This window comes from Rhincodon typus, chromosome 3, assembly GCF_021869965.1.
Source record: "Rhincodon typus isolate 14 chromosome 3, sRhiTyp1.1, whole genome shotgun sequence".
Classification (NCBI taxonomy): Eukaryota; Metazoa; Chordata; class Chondrichthyes; order Orectolobiformes; family Rhincodontidae; genus Rhincodon; species Rhincodon typus.
This window is the reverse complement of record NC_063334.1, coordinates 40,389,692-40,403,639: the sequence shown is the minus strand read 5'-3', so window position 1 is coordinate 40,403,639 and position 13,948 is coordinate 40,389,692. Positions and strand designations below refer to the sequence as shown.

Below are 13,948 nucleotides of genomic sequence, written 5' to 3'. Positions count from 1 at the left end.
TGAATCCAAAACAAATAGGCACACTTGAATCTGCCATGGCTTTAGCCAGGCACTTAGGTTGTTGATATTCACTTGTAACTCATTGCTTCCATTCACATAACAGATTGTACCCTTTGAACTTAATGCCATTTTGAAACTTGGGTGTGTAACTTTGTTCTGTCATTCACCTCACTAAAGTATACGGTAAGTATCTGAAGTACAGAACTGTTGGGAAAGATTGTTTTTGTAAACATTTCTCCAAGCAGAAAATCCTGCATAATGGTGGCCTCTGATTCTGCAAATCCTAGTCTTTACAAATAACAGCTTTGGTCTCATTATTGTGCATAGTTTTGGTACTGTTATTTGAGGAACAATGTGGTGACATTGGAGGGAGTTCTGAGGAGGTTCACTAGATTGATCCCAGAGATGAGAGGTTTGTCGTATGAAGAGAGATTGAACAGTTTAGGCCTATACTCTCTGGAATGTAGAAGAATGAGGGGAGATCAAATTGAGGTATTCAAGATGATAAAAGGTACTGACAAAATAAGACATGAAGCAGATGCTCCCTGTTATGGGGCATTCTAGGATGAGAGGTCATTGTCTTAGGATTAGGGGTAGCAAATCTAAAACAGAATTGAGGAGAAACTACTTCTCCCAATGGGTTGTGAATCTGTGGAATTCATTACTCCAAAGTGCAGTGGATGCTGGGACAGCAAGTAAATTTAAGGAGGAGTTACACAGATTTTTAATTGAATTGGATGAAGGCTTATGGGGAGAAGGCAGTAAAATGGGGGTGAGGAGCATATAAGCCATGATGGAATGGTGGAGCAGACTCGATGGGCCATATGCCCTAATTCTGCCCCTAATTCTTATGGATTTATGAATCTCTTAGTTCAGACCTGTAACAAATGCCTACTAGATATGAATTCGAATGACAAAAACACTTTCCACCTTCTTTCTGAATTAAATCCTCAAGTAGTATCTGTATTCATCCACATGGCCTATCTTACAGGAGTACAATTACAGGATGATTGGTTGACTTGTGTGATCTCTTGTGTAAATGTGGTAATGTGAATTTATAAAATAAATATAAATTCACAGAAAAACGTTGAAAAACAATATGGGCAAAGAGCTTAGGAGTGAAATTAACTGAATGACTCTCATAGAGGGCTATTGCAAGCTCAGTGGGCCAGATGGCCACCTCTTGCACTGTATCATTCAATGATTATATAAAATCCACACTCTCTGTGTTCAGAGATAGTAGGAACTGCAGATGCTGGAGAATCTGAGATAACAAGGTGTAGAGCTGGATGAACACAGTAGGCCAAGCAGCATCAGAGGAGCAGGAAGGCTGACATTTCGGGCCTAGACCCTACTTCAGAAATGGGGGAGGGGGAGGGGGATCTGAAATAAATAGGGAGAGAGGGGGAGGCAGATAGAAGATGGATAGAGGAGAAGATAGATGGAGAGGAGACAGACTGGTCAAAGAGGCGGGGATGGAGCCAGTAAAGGTGAGTGTAGGTGGGGAGGTAGGGAGGAGATAGGTCAGTCCAGGGAGGACGGACAGGTCAAGGGGGCGGGATGAGGTTAGTAGGTAGGAGATGGGGGTTGGGCTTGAGGTGGGAGGAGGGGATAGGTGGGAGGAAGGACAGGTTAGGGAGGCGGGGACGAGCTGGGCTGGTTTTGGGATGCGGTAGGGGAGGGGAGATTTTGAAGGTTGTGAAGTCCACATTGATAACATTGGGCTGCAGGTTCCCAAGTGGAATGTGAGTTGCTGTTCCTGCAACCTTCGGGTGGCATTGTTGTGGCACTGCAGGAGGCCCAGGATGGACATATCGTCTGCGGAATGGGAGGGGGAGTTGAATTGGTTCGCGACGGGGAGGTGCAGTTGTTTAGTGCGAACTGACCGTAGGTGTTCTGCAAAGCGGTCCCCAAGCCTCCGCTTGGTTTCCCTGATGTAGAGAAGGCCACAACGGGAACAGCGGATGCAGTATATACCACATTAGCAGATGTGCAGGTGAACATCTGCTTGATGTGGAAAGTCTTCTTGGGGCCTGGGATGGGGGTGAGGGGGGAGATATAGGGGCAGGTGTAGCACTTCCTGCGGTTGCAGGGAAAAGTGCCCGGTGAGGTGGGGCTGGAGGGGACTGGAGGAGGAATGTAGGAGTAGGGGTAGGTCATTCAGACACTGGTGCTTGTTTCCTCAGTTTTTTAATTGTATCTGCTCTTGTATCCTTTCCTGTCAAAAAGTCTATTAGTCTCAACACTGCAAATTTCAAATGACTTAGCTTCTGCAGCATTTTTGGGAGTGAGTTTTCCAAATTTTTCACAGCACTTTATACAAAGAAGTTCCTCCTGCCATAATCCATGTACAATTTATCTTTAAAAGAAATCTGTAACTAATACAGACCACAGAGCTGGGACTGTCATTTTGTGTGTGTGTTAGTCTCCTGCGACCTTGATTCTTCCTCCTATCACATCCGGACAAGCTGCCAATTATGAATGACAAACAAGGCCACTCATTTTTCAATCACTGAACTGTCAAATCATGCCTCCAAATGAAGTTTTCTTTTGCAAAGCATTGCAGTTTGAAGGATCTTGCTTTGTCTAAATTGTCTGCTGCATTTCCCACATCAGAGAGTCTGGGAAGCACCAAGGATCAGAGCGACTTTGGTGTACATGTTTACTGATCCCTTAAAGTAGCAGGACAGGTGAATAAAGTGGTTCAGAAGGCATCTGGGATACTTGCCTTTATAAGCGATGGAATAGAATTTAAGAGCAGGGAGATTATGCGGGAACTGTATAAATAATTGGTTAGGCCACTGCTAGAGTTTGATGTTTAGTTCTGGAATCCATATTTTAGGAGAGATGTGCTAGCACTGCTGAGGATATAGAAGTCATTACAAGGATGTTGCCTGGGCTGCAGAGTTTTACTTATGAAGAGTGATTGGATAGACTAGGATTGTTTTCTTGGAACAGAGGAGGCTGAAAGGTTGACTGATTGAGATATATTTTGGCGTACACAGGGGGGACCTTTTCCCTTTGATGGAGAGATCAGTGACTGGGGCCATAGATTTAAGGTAAAGGCTGGAGATTTAGTGAAAATTTGAGGAAAAGCTTCTTCACCCGGAGGCTGGTGATAATCTGGAACTCACTGCCTTTTCAGGTAGTAGAGGCTGAAACTCACATAACATTTAAGAAGTAGTTCGGTATACACTTGCAAAGCCAAGGCATAGAAGTCTATTGTCCAAGTGCAGAAAAATAAGATTTGAATAGTTAGGTGATTGTTCCTGACCAGCATCGACATGATAGGCCAAAGGACCTTTTTTATGTTGTAGACATCTATGACTCTATGACACTTCAAAAATACTTCAATCTCTGTAAAATGCTTTGGGATTTCAGTCGTGAAAAGAACTAAAATTTCAAGCTCTCCCTCTGTTTCCCATCTTTTTTTCCCTCCTCTCCTCTCCCCTTCTCTCTCTCCCCACGCCCTTTCCTCTCTGTCCCTCTATATCCACTTCTGTCTCCTTCCCTCTCCATTTCCCTTCATTTTCCTCCTCCCTCCTTCTCTCATCACCTGTCGATCCCATCTGCCCCTCTCCTTTCTCCCTCTCACCCTCACTGTCCCCCAACCATCCCCTCTTTCCTTCCTCCATCCCTTGCTCTCTTCACACCCCCTGCCCACTTTCCCTTTCTATCCATCTCCATTATTACTTGAAATTTTTGCACCTTTGCAAAATTTTCTGCATGATGCAAGCTACCTTTGTCCCCATGCAGCATTTAATTACGCAAGAGGAGACATCTGAACCAGAATTTGACACTGTGAAACATAGGAGAGGATAGATGGCCAGAAATTTGAGCAAAGGGCTTGGTGTTATGGAGCTACTGAAAGGAGATGGAGCAATTCAAGGAGAAATTCCAAAGCCCAATTTGATAGTGCAGTTGATTGGCGATGAGCTGGATGCCAAAATTGGAGCAGTACAGAGATCTCAGAGGCATTTTGGTATGAAGGAAGTTAGATGTCAGGGGTAAGGCCACAGAATAGTGGCACATTTTGGCACATCTGCAGTCTGTCAGGCCTCTCCACAAGGTCTAACCTGTGTGTATTTATACAGGTACAGATTTTGTACACCCAACAGATTGAAGTGACCAAGAATGCGTCTAAAAACAGTTTAGGGCAGCACGGTGGCTTAGTGGTTAACACTGCTGCCTCACAGTGCCAGCAGCCCGGGTTCAGTTCCTCTCTTGGGCAACTGTCTACGTGGAGTTTGCACGTTCTCCCCACGTCCGCATGAGTTTCTGCTGGGTGCTTCGGTTTCCTCCCACAGTCCAAAGATGTACAAGTTAGGTGGATTGGTCACGCTAAATTACCCATAATGTTCAGGGATGTGTAGGTTAGGTGTGTTAGCCATTGGATATGCAGGGTTACAGGAATAGGTTATGGCTATGGGTCTGGGTGGGATACTCTTCGGAGGGTTCGTGTGGACTTGATGGACTGACTGGCCTGTTTCCACACTGTGTAGATTCTAAGTGTCTATGCATTTTTCCGAAAGTAATTATTTCAATAATTTATACCCCACGATAAGGGTTCTTTTTGGTAGCATTCAAGGTGACATTATCAATGTGTTCCTTATTAAAGGCTTTGAGAATGTCCCTCTTCATACCAAACGAATGAAAGCTGATTTCTTGAATTCTTGAGCAGGTTGTAAAATTGGGCCAAGTTTCAGATTTATACAACAGTCTATTGCCTGCTTGCTATTGAAATGCCAGCAGCATCAAATGGATATTGTCACTGATGTTTACTGATGGCTGAAGGCTTATTCTTTAGGGGAGTATAAATTAGTAATAAAGTACAGCTTTGTGTCCTTCTCGACAGTGAAGCTGTGCTGCTACAGACGTCAAAGAACTTGGGGACTGACCATAAACGAAATAATGGTTTGATAATGGTATTGACAAACCCCAGCTTTATTAAAATGGCCACTGAAATAGACTCATTCAGCTTTGTTCAAAATCTTTTGCTCATTAGGAGCACATACTGGTAGAACTCCCAGCCACAAATGCACTGTGAGTACAATTACCATGAATGTTGTTGACAGAATACTTTCCGTAGATAAGCCCAATCTGATCTTGGTGATTTAATTTAGTGATCAAATTGTTTGGGCATGAAGCCAGAATGTTGGCTAAGATTTTATTATCACAGTTAGCAGGAAAGGAAGGTCTGTGGGAGAATCTTTGTAGAAAATTTTTATTTTCCTTATAGAACGGGGTTAGTTGCATGTGGGATGAACCTTGGGGATGGTGTAGAATATTGGGCCTCGTGTTAATGAGTATCTTACCTTGCACTACATTTAACATTTAGAATGCAAATTCAGCAAGTCCTTATGTCAAGTTCATGGGGAAACGGTCTGCAGCCCATCACTGTCTTTATTAAGCTTATCTTTTGCTGTCATTTCTGCAGCAAGGTGAGGAGTCCTGGTTTTTTAGGTGAACATTTCACAAAGTGGAACCTTTGCCAAATGTTTCTCAATATGTAATATCTTAGGTAATATCAAAGAAAACATCTCCAAAGTAAAAGCAGAGAATGCTGCAGTCAACAGGTTAGGCAGCATCCATGGAGAGAAAGTGTTAACAGATGAATGTTTGTGGAGTTGGGAAGATTGTAGATCTATAAGGGTGACAGGTGGTACCCAGATATAGACAGTCTACACAACAGTCTACCCCCATTTTTGATAAATATAACTTTTCTCAATGGGAGAGGGAGCAGGGCATGAATTGCACAGAAGAGAAACCCAAAGAATTTAGAACTCTGTGCTGAGTTCAGACAAACCCCTTTTAACCATTGCAAGGACATTTAACTTGCAGTGTGAGAATCGGAATTTGATAGGAGTTGACATAAATGCTTTTGAGGGGTCGTTTTTAATATGGCCCATTATGGGAACGTGCTCGGGCACAAGAATACCCACAACTCTGCATCATAGATTGGGATTGCTATATTGATTTCTGATAACTGAAATCACAACAGTAAATGTACCACTGTGCAAACAGTGTTGGTGTTAAGGCAGTCATTCGTCCTAATATTGGCAAAGCCAAATGTTCCATTGCTCCACATTAAAATGAGGACAAAAGAAAATACAAGTGTCCTACATTATTTAGAATTAATCAGGAGCAAACCAATATTCAGATCTAAATCAGTCTGTCGATAGCACCGTATTTATTATTCCGTGTTTTGATCCTGACCTAAATCTGATAACATTTACATTTTGGATTTTTGATATGTTAGTCTTGAGGCAAAAAAAGACTGAAATATGAAACAGAGCCTGAAATACCTGCCAAGCAAACTGAATGATGAAGAGAAAGGAGTTAAGGAAGAGTAAATAGCCAAGCAATGTTGCTCGACCTCATTGCGTAGTGCATTGGAAATTGAGCCCCACTGTTTTTGAGTCAATACTCAAATTAAAAATTTTAACAAACTATGTAAAGTCTCCAGTTTACCTAACTGTTTGACTTAGACTCCAATTATTAGAAAACAACAGACTGGGTTTCTGTACTTAATAAGACCCGCTGTTTGTTATAAAAATAAATACATTCTATCCACAGGTAAACAGTTGTGCACTGTTTATTGTTTATTAGTTGAAAATTTAACCGTCTTCTAAAGACACACACACACGTACGAATAGACAGACAAAATAAGAAATGGTGTTAGGTATGGAGAGGAAAAGCTATTGAGGAGAAAGTTCTGTGGCACCAATCCTCACTATTCAATGGGGTATTTATTTTAACTCAAGTCTTTTAGTTTCCTAAGCTTTTCCCTTGGGTTCATAAATGATTAGGTCATTGATTTATTGGGTCAAAACAACATCTTATAGCAAGCTATAGGACAAGACAACTGGCTTTCCTGAGGCTTTAGGTATTTTTAATGCAGAGAATGAGTCATACCACCCCTTCCAGAGGTTCTAGGGCTTCTAAATGTAGTTTCATTCACACCCACAAACTCTTCAGCTATCTGGGAACCAATCAGGAGTTATTATCAGGCTGACGACCATTGGCATTCATGACTTATTTGTGGAATTGTGAGCAATCAACAACCTGTTGCTAGCTAAATCCCACTTACATGACCTGCCACTGCTTGCAAAGCCACAATGTAATCATCACCCACAATGTGTGTCATAACTTGCTTTTTAAATGTGCAGCAGTTTCTTCATCAGTCCTTTGCTGTAAGACAGCCCTTTTCCCAATTCAGTGTACAATCCAAAGTAAATTAAAAAGATGTGATCTTTACAATATAAGCAATGGTGGTTTGCATTTGCCAAGAATAGGAACCATGGTTAATAGTATTTGGGTTCACGTTTACAGGGCGAACTGATTCAGAAGCATTTAGGTCCTGTTAAATTGTTTACAGTCTTAGAGTCATAAAGATGGACAGCGTCAAAACAGACCCTTCGGTTCAACTCATACATGCCAACCAGATATCCTAGATAAATCTGGTCCCATTTGCCAGCATTTGGTCCATATCCCTCTAAACTCTTCCTATTCATAAAGCCATCCAGATGCCTTTTAAATGCTGTAATTGTACCAGCCTCCACCATTTCCTCTCGCAGCTCATTCCATACGTGCACCACCCTCTGTGTGTAAAAGTTGCCCTTGAGTCCCTTTTAAATCTTGCCCCTCTCACATTAAACCTATGCCCTCTAGTTTGGCTTCCCGGGTGTGAATGAAACTACATTTAGAAGCCCTGGAACCTCTGGAAGGGGTAGAATGACTCATTCTCTGCATTAAAAATACCTAAAGGCTCAGGAAAGCCTGTTGTCTTGTCCTACAGCTTGCTATAAGATGTTGCTTTGACCCAATAAATCAGTGACCTAATCATTTATGAACCAGCCACTCTGTGCCTAGTGTGAAGAAATGAAATAACCCAAGAGAAAAGCTGAGAAAACTAAAGAACTTTGGAATTAAAAAAATACCCCATTGAATAGTGAGGACTGGTGCCACTGAACTGTCTCCTCAGTACCTTTTAATCTCCTTATCTAACACCATTTTGTGTGTGTGTGGAGGGAGGTTTTAGAAGAGGGTTAGATTTTCACTAATAAATATAACAAGTAGTCTATTTACCCTTTCCATGCCCCTCATGATTTTATAAACCAGTTTAAGGTCACCCCTCAGCGTCTAACACTCCAGGAAAAATAGACCCAGACTGTTCAGCCTCTCCCTATAGTTAAATCCTCCAACTGTGGCAACATCCCTATAAGTCTTTTCTGAACCCTTCCAAGTTTCACAACATCCTTCCTTTAGCAGGGACACCAGAATTGTGCGCAGTACTCCAAAAGTGACCAAACCAAAGTCCTGTACAGCCGCAACATGACCTCCCAACTTCTATCCTCAATACACTAACCAATAAAGCCAAGGGTACGACATGCTTTCTTCACTGTCCTATCAACCTATGACTCCACTTTCAAGGAACTGTGAACCTGCACTCCAAGATCTCTTTGTTCACCAACACTCCCCAGGATCTTACCATTAAGTGTATAAGTATAATATATAAATCCTATCCTGATTTGCCTTTCCACATGCAGCACCTCACATTTATCTAAAATAAACTCCATCTGCCACTCCTCGGCCCATTGGCCCATCTCTGAGGTAAGCTTCTTCGCTGTCCACTGCACCTCCAATTTTGGAGTCATCTGCAAACTTAGCAAGCATAACTCCTATGTTCACAACCAAACCATTTATATAAATGACAAAATGCAGTGGACCCAGCACCGATCCTTGTGGCACACCACTGGTCACAGGCCTCCAGTCTAAAAAGCAACCCTCCACTACCACCCTCTGTCTTCTATCTTCAAGCCAGTTCAGTATCCAAATAGCTAGTTCTCCCTGTATTCCATATAATCTAACCTTGCTAACCTGTCTATCATGGGGAACCTTGTTGAATGTCTTACTGAAGTCCATATAGATCGCATCCACCACTCTGCCCATATCAATCCTATTCGTTACTTCTTCAATACACTCAATCGTGTCTCAGTAAGTTGATTTCCCATGCACAAAGCCATGTTGACTATCCCTAATCAGTCTTTGCCTTTCCAAATGCATGTAAAACCTGCCCCTGAGGATTCCCTCCAACAGTTGCCCACCAACAATGTCAGGCTGACCAGTCTATAGTTCCCTGGCTTTTCCTTACCACCTTTCTTAAATAGTGGCACCATGTTAGCCAACCTTCAGTCTTCCAGCACCTCACCTGTGGTTATTGATGATACAAATATCTCAGCAAGGGGCCAGCAATAACTTCCCCAACTTCCAAAGGAGTTCTAGGATACACCTGATCAGGTTCTTGGGATTTATCCATGTATATGTATATCTATGTACAAGACGTTCAACAACTCCTGCTCTGTAAAATGGACATTTTTCAAGAATTCACTTTCTGTTTCACCACGTTCTCTATCTTCCACATCCTTCTCCACTGTAAACACTGATGCAAAATGCTCATTTAGTATCTCCCTCTTCTCCTGCGGTTCCACACCTGGCAGCCTTGATCTTCAAGGGGCCCTATTGTTCTCTCTAGTTACCCTATTGCCCTCAATTTATTTATAAAATCCCTTTGGATTCTCTTTAACCCTATTTGTCAAAGCTATCTGATATCCCCTTTTTGCCCTCCTGATTTCTCTCTTAAGTATACTTCTTTTGCCTTTATACTGTTCTAAGGATTCACTCGATCTCTGTCGTTTATACCTGACATGTGCTTCCTCTTTTTCTCGGCTAAAACCTCAATTTCTCAGTCATCCAGCATTCCCTACGCCTACCAGCCTTGCCCTTCACCCTCACAGGAACATACGGCCCCTCAAGTCTCATTATTTCTTTTTTGAAAGTGTCTCATTTTCCAACCATCTCTTTACCTGCAATCATCCACCCCCACTCAACCTTTGAAAGTTTTTTGCCTAATACAGTCAAAATTGGCCTTCCTCCAATTTAGAACTTTAACGTTTCGATCCTGTCTATCCTTTTCCATCACATTTTTAAAACTGATAGAATTATGGTCGCTGGCCCCAAAGTGCTCCCCTACCAACACCTCAGTCAATCTCTGTCTTATTTCCCAAGAGTAGGTCAAGTTTTGCACCTTCTCTAGCAGGTACACGCACATACTGAATTGGAAAATTTTCTTGTACATGCTTAACAAAGTCCTCTCCATTCAAGGCTATGATACTATGGCAGTCCCATTCTATGTTTGGAAAGTTAAAATCCCCTACTATAACCACCGTATTATTCTTACAGATAACTGAGATCTCCTTACAGATTTGTTTCTTAATTTCTTACTGACTGTTCAGGGTTTAGGGGGATTATCTATAAGCAATGACCATAAGGTGATCACTCCTTTCTTATTTCTCAGTTCCACCCAAATAACTTCCCTGAACATATTCCCAGGAATATCCTCCCTAAATACAGTCGTAATGTTATCCCTAATCAAAATGGCCAGTCCCCATCCTGTCTTGACCCCCCCCTCCCCTTTCTATCCTTCCTATGTCATCGATACACTGGAACATTAAGATGTCAGTCCTATCCAAACCTGAGCCATGTCTCTGTAATTGCTATGAACTCCAGTTCCATGTTCCCAACCATGCCCTGAGACCATCTGCCTTACCTGTTTTGTCTCTTGCAATGAAATAAATGCAGTTTATTTTATCAGCCCTACCTCGTTCTCTGCTTTGTTCCTGCCTGCTCTGACTGTTTGACTTGTACCTTTTCCCAACTGAACAAGTCTCAGACTGATCTCTTTCCTCACGGTTTCCCTGGGCCCCACACTTCCATGACCCCACCACCACTAGTTTGAATCCTCCCGAGCAGCTGTAACAAATCTCACCATCAGTTTATTAGTCCCCTTGCAATTCAGTCGCAATCCATCCTTCTTATGCAGAGATTCCGATGATCCAAAGGTGTGAATCCTCCTCCCCTGCACCAGCTCCTCAGCCACGTGTTCATCTGCTCCATCCTCCTATTCCTACCCTCACTAGGAGTAATGCAAATATTACTACCCTCGAGGAGCTCTTTTTCAAATTCCTGCCTAACTTCCTATATTCTCTCCTAAGAATCTCATCCTTTTCTCTTCCCATGTCATTAGTTCCAGTGTGTACAATGACCTCCTGCTGGTCCTTCTCCCCTTTCAGAATGTTCTGCACACTCTTGGAGATATCCTTTATCCTGACACCAATGAGGCAATGCACCATTCTGATTTCTTGCTGTTGGGCACAGAAACATCTGTCTGTCCCTCTGACTGGAGAGTCCCCTATCAAAATCAATTGCTTGGAACCTGATGTACCCCTTGTTATATTAGAGCCAGTCTCAGTACCAGAAACCTGGCTGTCAGTGCAACATTCCTCTGAGAGGTTGAGTCTTTTTCAGTCCTGTACGTTCCTAAATTAGTATCTTCACACCACCAACATGTAAATGTAACTGTAAGAAAATGAACTCAATACATGCCTGAATTCAATCATAAGATTAAAATCAAACTAGGTAACTCAAATACTCGAGGAAATTTATCTCTAATGATGCCTTTTGCTCAGGGCATAGATAGAAGAAATGAAAACGACGGACATCTTGCATTGCAACTTGATTTCTGCCTCCAGTGTTCTGAACATTTTCCAGGTTGTTATGAGGGTCTATTATTTGAGTTAAACTGTTCAACTGAAATGATCACTTGAAAATTTGTACTACATGTTGTTTGGTCACTTTATGAGAGTTATTTTGCACGTAACCCTTTGGCTATAATTACTCATCCTGATTTTAAAAAGCTCCATTTTTGTTGTTAGATTCAGATTTAGATTTTATTGTCACGTTCACTGAAGTGCAGAAGGCCAGTGATAAGTGTATAATGCTGTCATACATGCGCCATCTTAGGCACAAAGGTACAAAAAACTTCGTAAAAGAAGCAAAAGAAACAAAGCTAAAAAAAGTTAAGCATTATCTTCATAGAATAAGTAGCAAAATTAACGAAAGGTAATATCAACATTAAAGCCTTCTTAATATAAACTAGAAAAATAAAGGAAAAAGTTCGACAGTCTTTGAGTCGTCCACCTTAGGTCACTCGCCGGGAGACCACAGTTGCCTGTTCTCGACACTGCTGCAGGTACTGGGGAACCTCCTTCACCTCTCGCTCTTCCCGTGTTGGGCTGCAACTCCATCGCCGCTGCTGCTGCTGCCGCTGAATCTGCAACCTCCCCAACCTTCACCTGCTGCCTCTGGAACGCGTCCGGATAGGACCCACTTACATGCTGAGATACTGCCACGCCGGGCCAAGAGACCACCCCACCAGCTATCAGGAAACTGGGCTGAGGCACCGCCATGCCGGTCAGAGAGACAACCATGGGCCACCAAGATGCTGCGCCAAGATACTACCATGCGCTGCTGAGAGACCTGGGCCGAGAGACCACCATAGACCAGACTGGGCCAAGAGGATACCTCACCGGGTCCACACTGAGGCCGGGAGTGAAGAAATGAAAAATCAAGAGAGAAAATAAATTGCAAGTAGCTGACAAGCTCTGGCTGAAGCATCCTATCTGCCGCCATCTCTAGTTGTTGAGACTCCCTTCAGGATAGGGTTTGTGCTTGTAGTTTAATCGGCATTGGAATGCTGGCAGCAGTCGAAGTTAGGACCTGTTGCTGCTTTATTCTTTTTTTCAAAAACTTATTGTGCCCCAGTGTGTACTAAATTGTTTTCAACGTAATATAACAACCTTATATGCCTATGTACTTACTGTCTCGTTTTTATGTTTCAATTCCAAAGTCCACTGTTGTCATCAAAATTGCAGATTTAAAGTATCACGTGCAATTACACCCTCCTACTATTATGAATGATAAACTGTGTCAGTCTTGCGTCTCCCTGCCCTTCAGCTGGTGTTATTTAGAAACCAGTGTGATCCAAAAATCTCTGTTTCTCAAATTGAAATTTGCTTTGCTGCTGAGCCGAAAGTGAGAATATCAACTCATAAAATACACATTCTGGAAATTCAAGGACACTGTACCTTTCATTAAGACACTGCCTGGATTTCATCAAATTATCCCTCCTAACTCCAACCATACTGTGCATGAAGAATAACCTTGATTTGGAATCCTTGTGTGCAATACTCAAAGATTTCATTAGTGGAATTGTATAACATAATGTTTTTATATTTATTCTACAGCAGATTAAGCGTTTGCAAATTAGAGTCATAGTTTTTTTTAAAATTCTCTCTGGCCCACTAAGACACATGCACAGTAAACAAAATTGAAACCTTTTAAGTTCTTGGCGACAGAAGAATTAATCAGCAACCAGTGAGTGTCATCTGTTTCAAAACCAATGTGCCAATAGTTTGTATATCTTAATTTGTAAAAGAATTGGACAGTAAGTGGTGTAGTGAGGGATGACATTATCATTTCACCTCGGGGAGCCTGCAATTCAAACAGGGACTGATAGTAGTAAAGTTTTCACTGTTTACTATCTTTAAGTAAAGTAAGGGAAATAGAAGTTAAATATTCTCAATGGTATGAATTTGATTGTCAAAAAATAGCCTATACTTCTGACATTAAACTAAGATTATCTGACAGGATAATTGTCAGGTGAAATGGGAATGTTACAAAAGGGTTGCTGTTAAACAACTTGTTAAAAATGGGTAAAGGTAGCTTTACCCTGACCTGGCAGTTCTTTACACTGACAGGGACTGATAAATGTATGAATTTAGTCTAGTCTCTGCTCTGACACTAATCACCTTCAGTATGAAAATCTATTGCTTCGGCTCCAAACAAAACAGCTGTAAAACTACAGTAATAATCATGATATGTATTCTGCTGAATTGTAAATCCTCTTTTGCACTTAATGACTCTTCAACATCAAGAGATTACTTTTGTTTTATTTGCACTAAACATTGTATGGTGGTATAAACTCTTACTCCTTGCTGTTTCCATTATTTTGACACACCTTTGTGACAATTTGTTTACTGCGAAGTAT

The 13,948-nt window shown here is 41.8% G+C and overlaps 1 protein-coding gene across 5 annotated transcripts in view; it reads left to right on the top strand.

Annotated features, from left to right (window-relative positions):
- The window catches only part of LOC109939107 (receptor-type tyrosine-protein phosphatase delta), a 542,862-nt gene that overhangs the window by 351,686 nt on the left and 177,228 nt on the right, over positions 1 to 13,948 (top strand). The gene's annotated exons all lie outside the window — the stretch shown is intronic.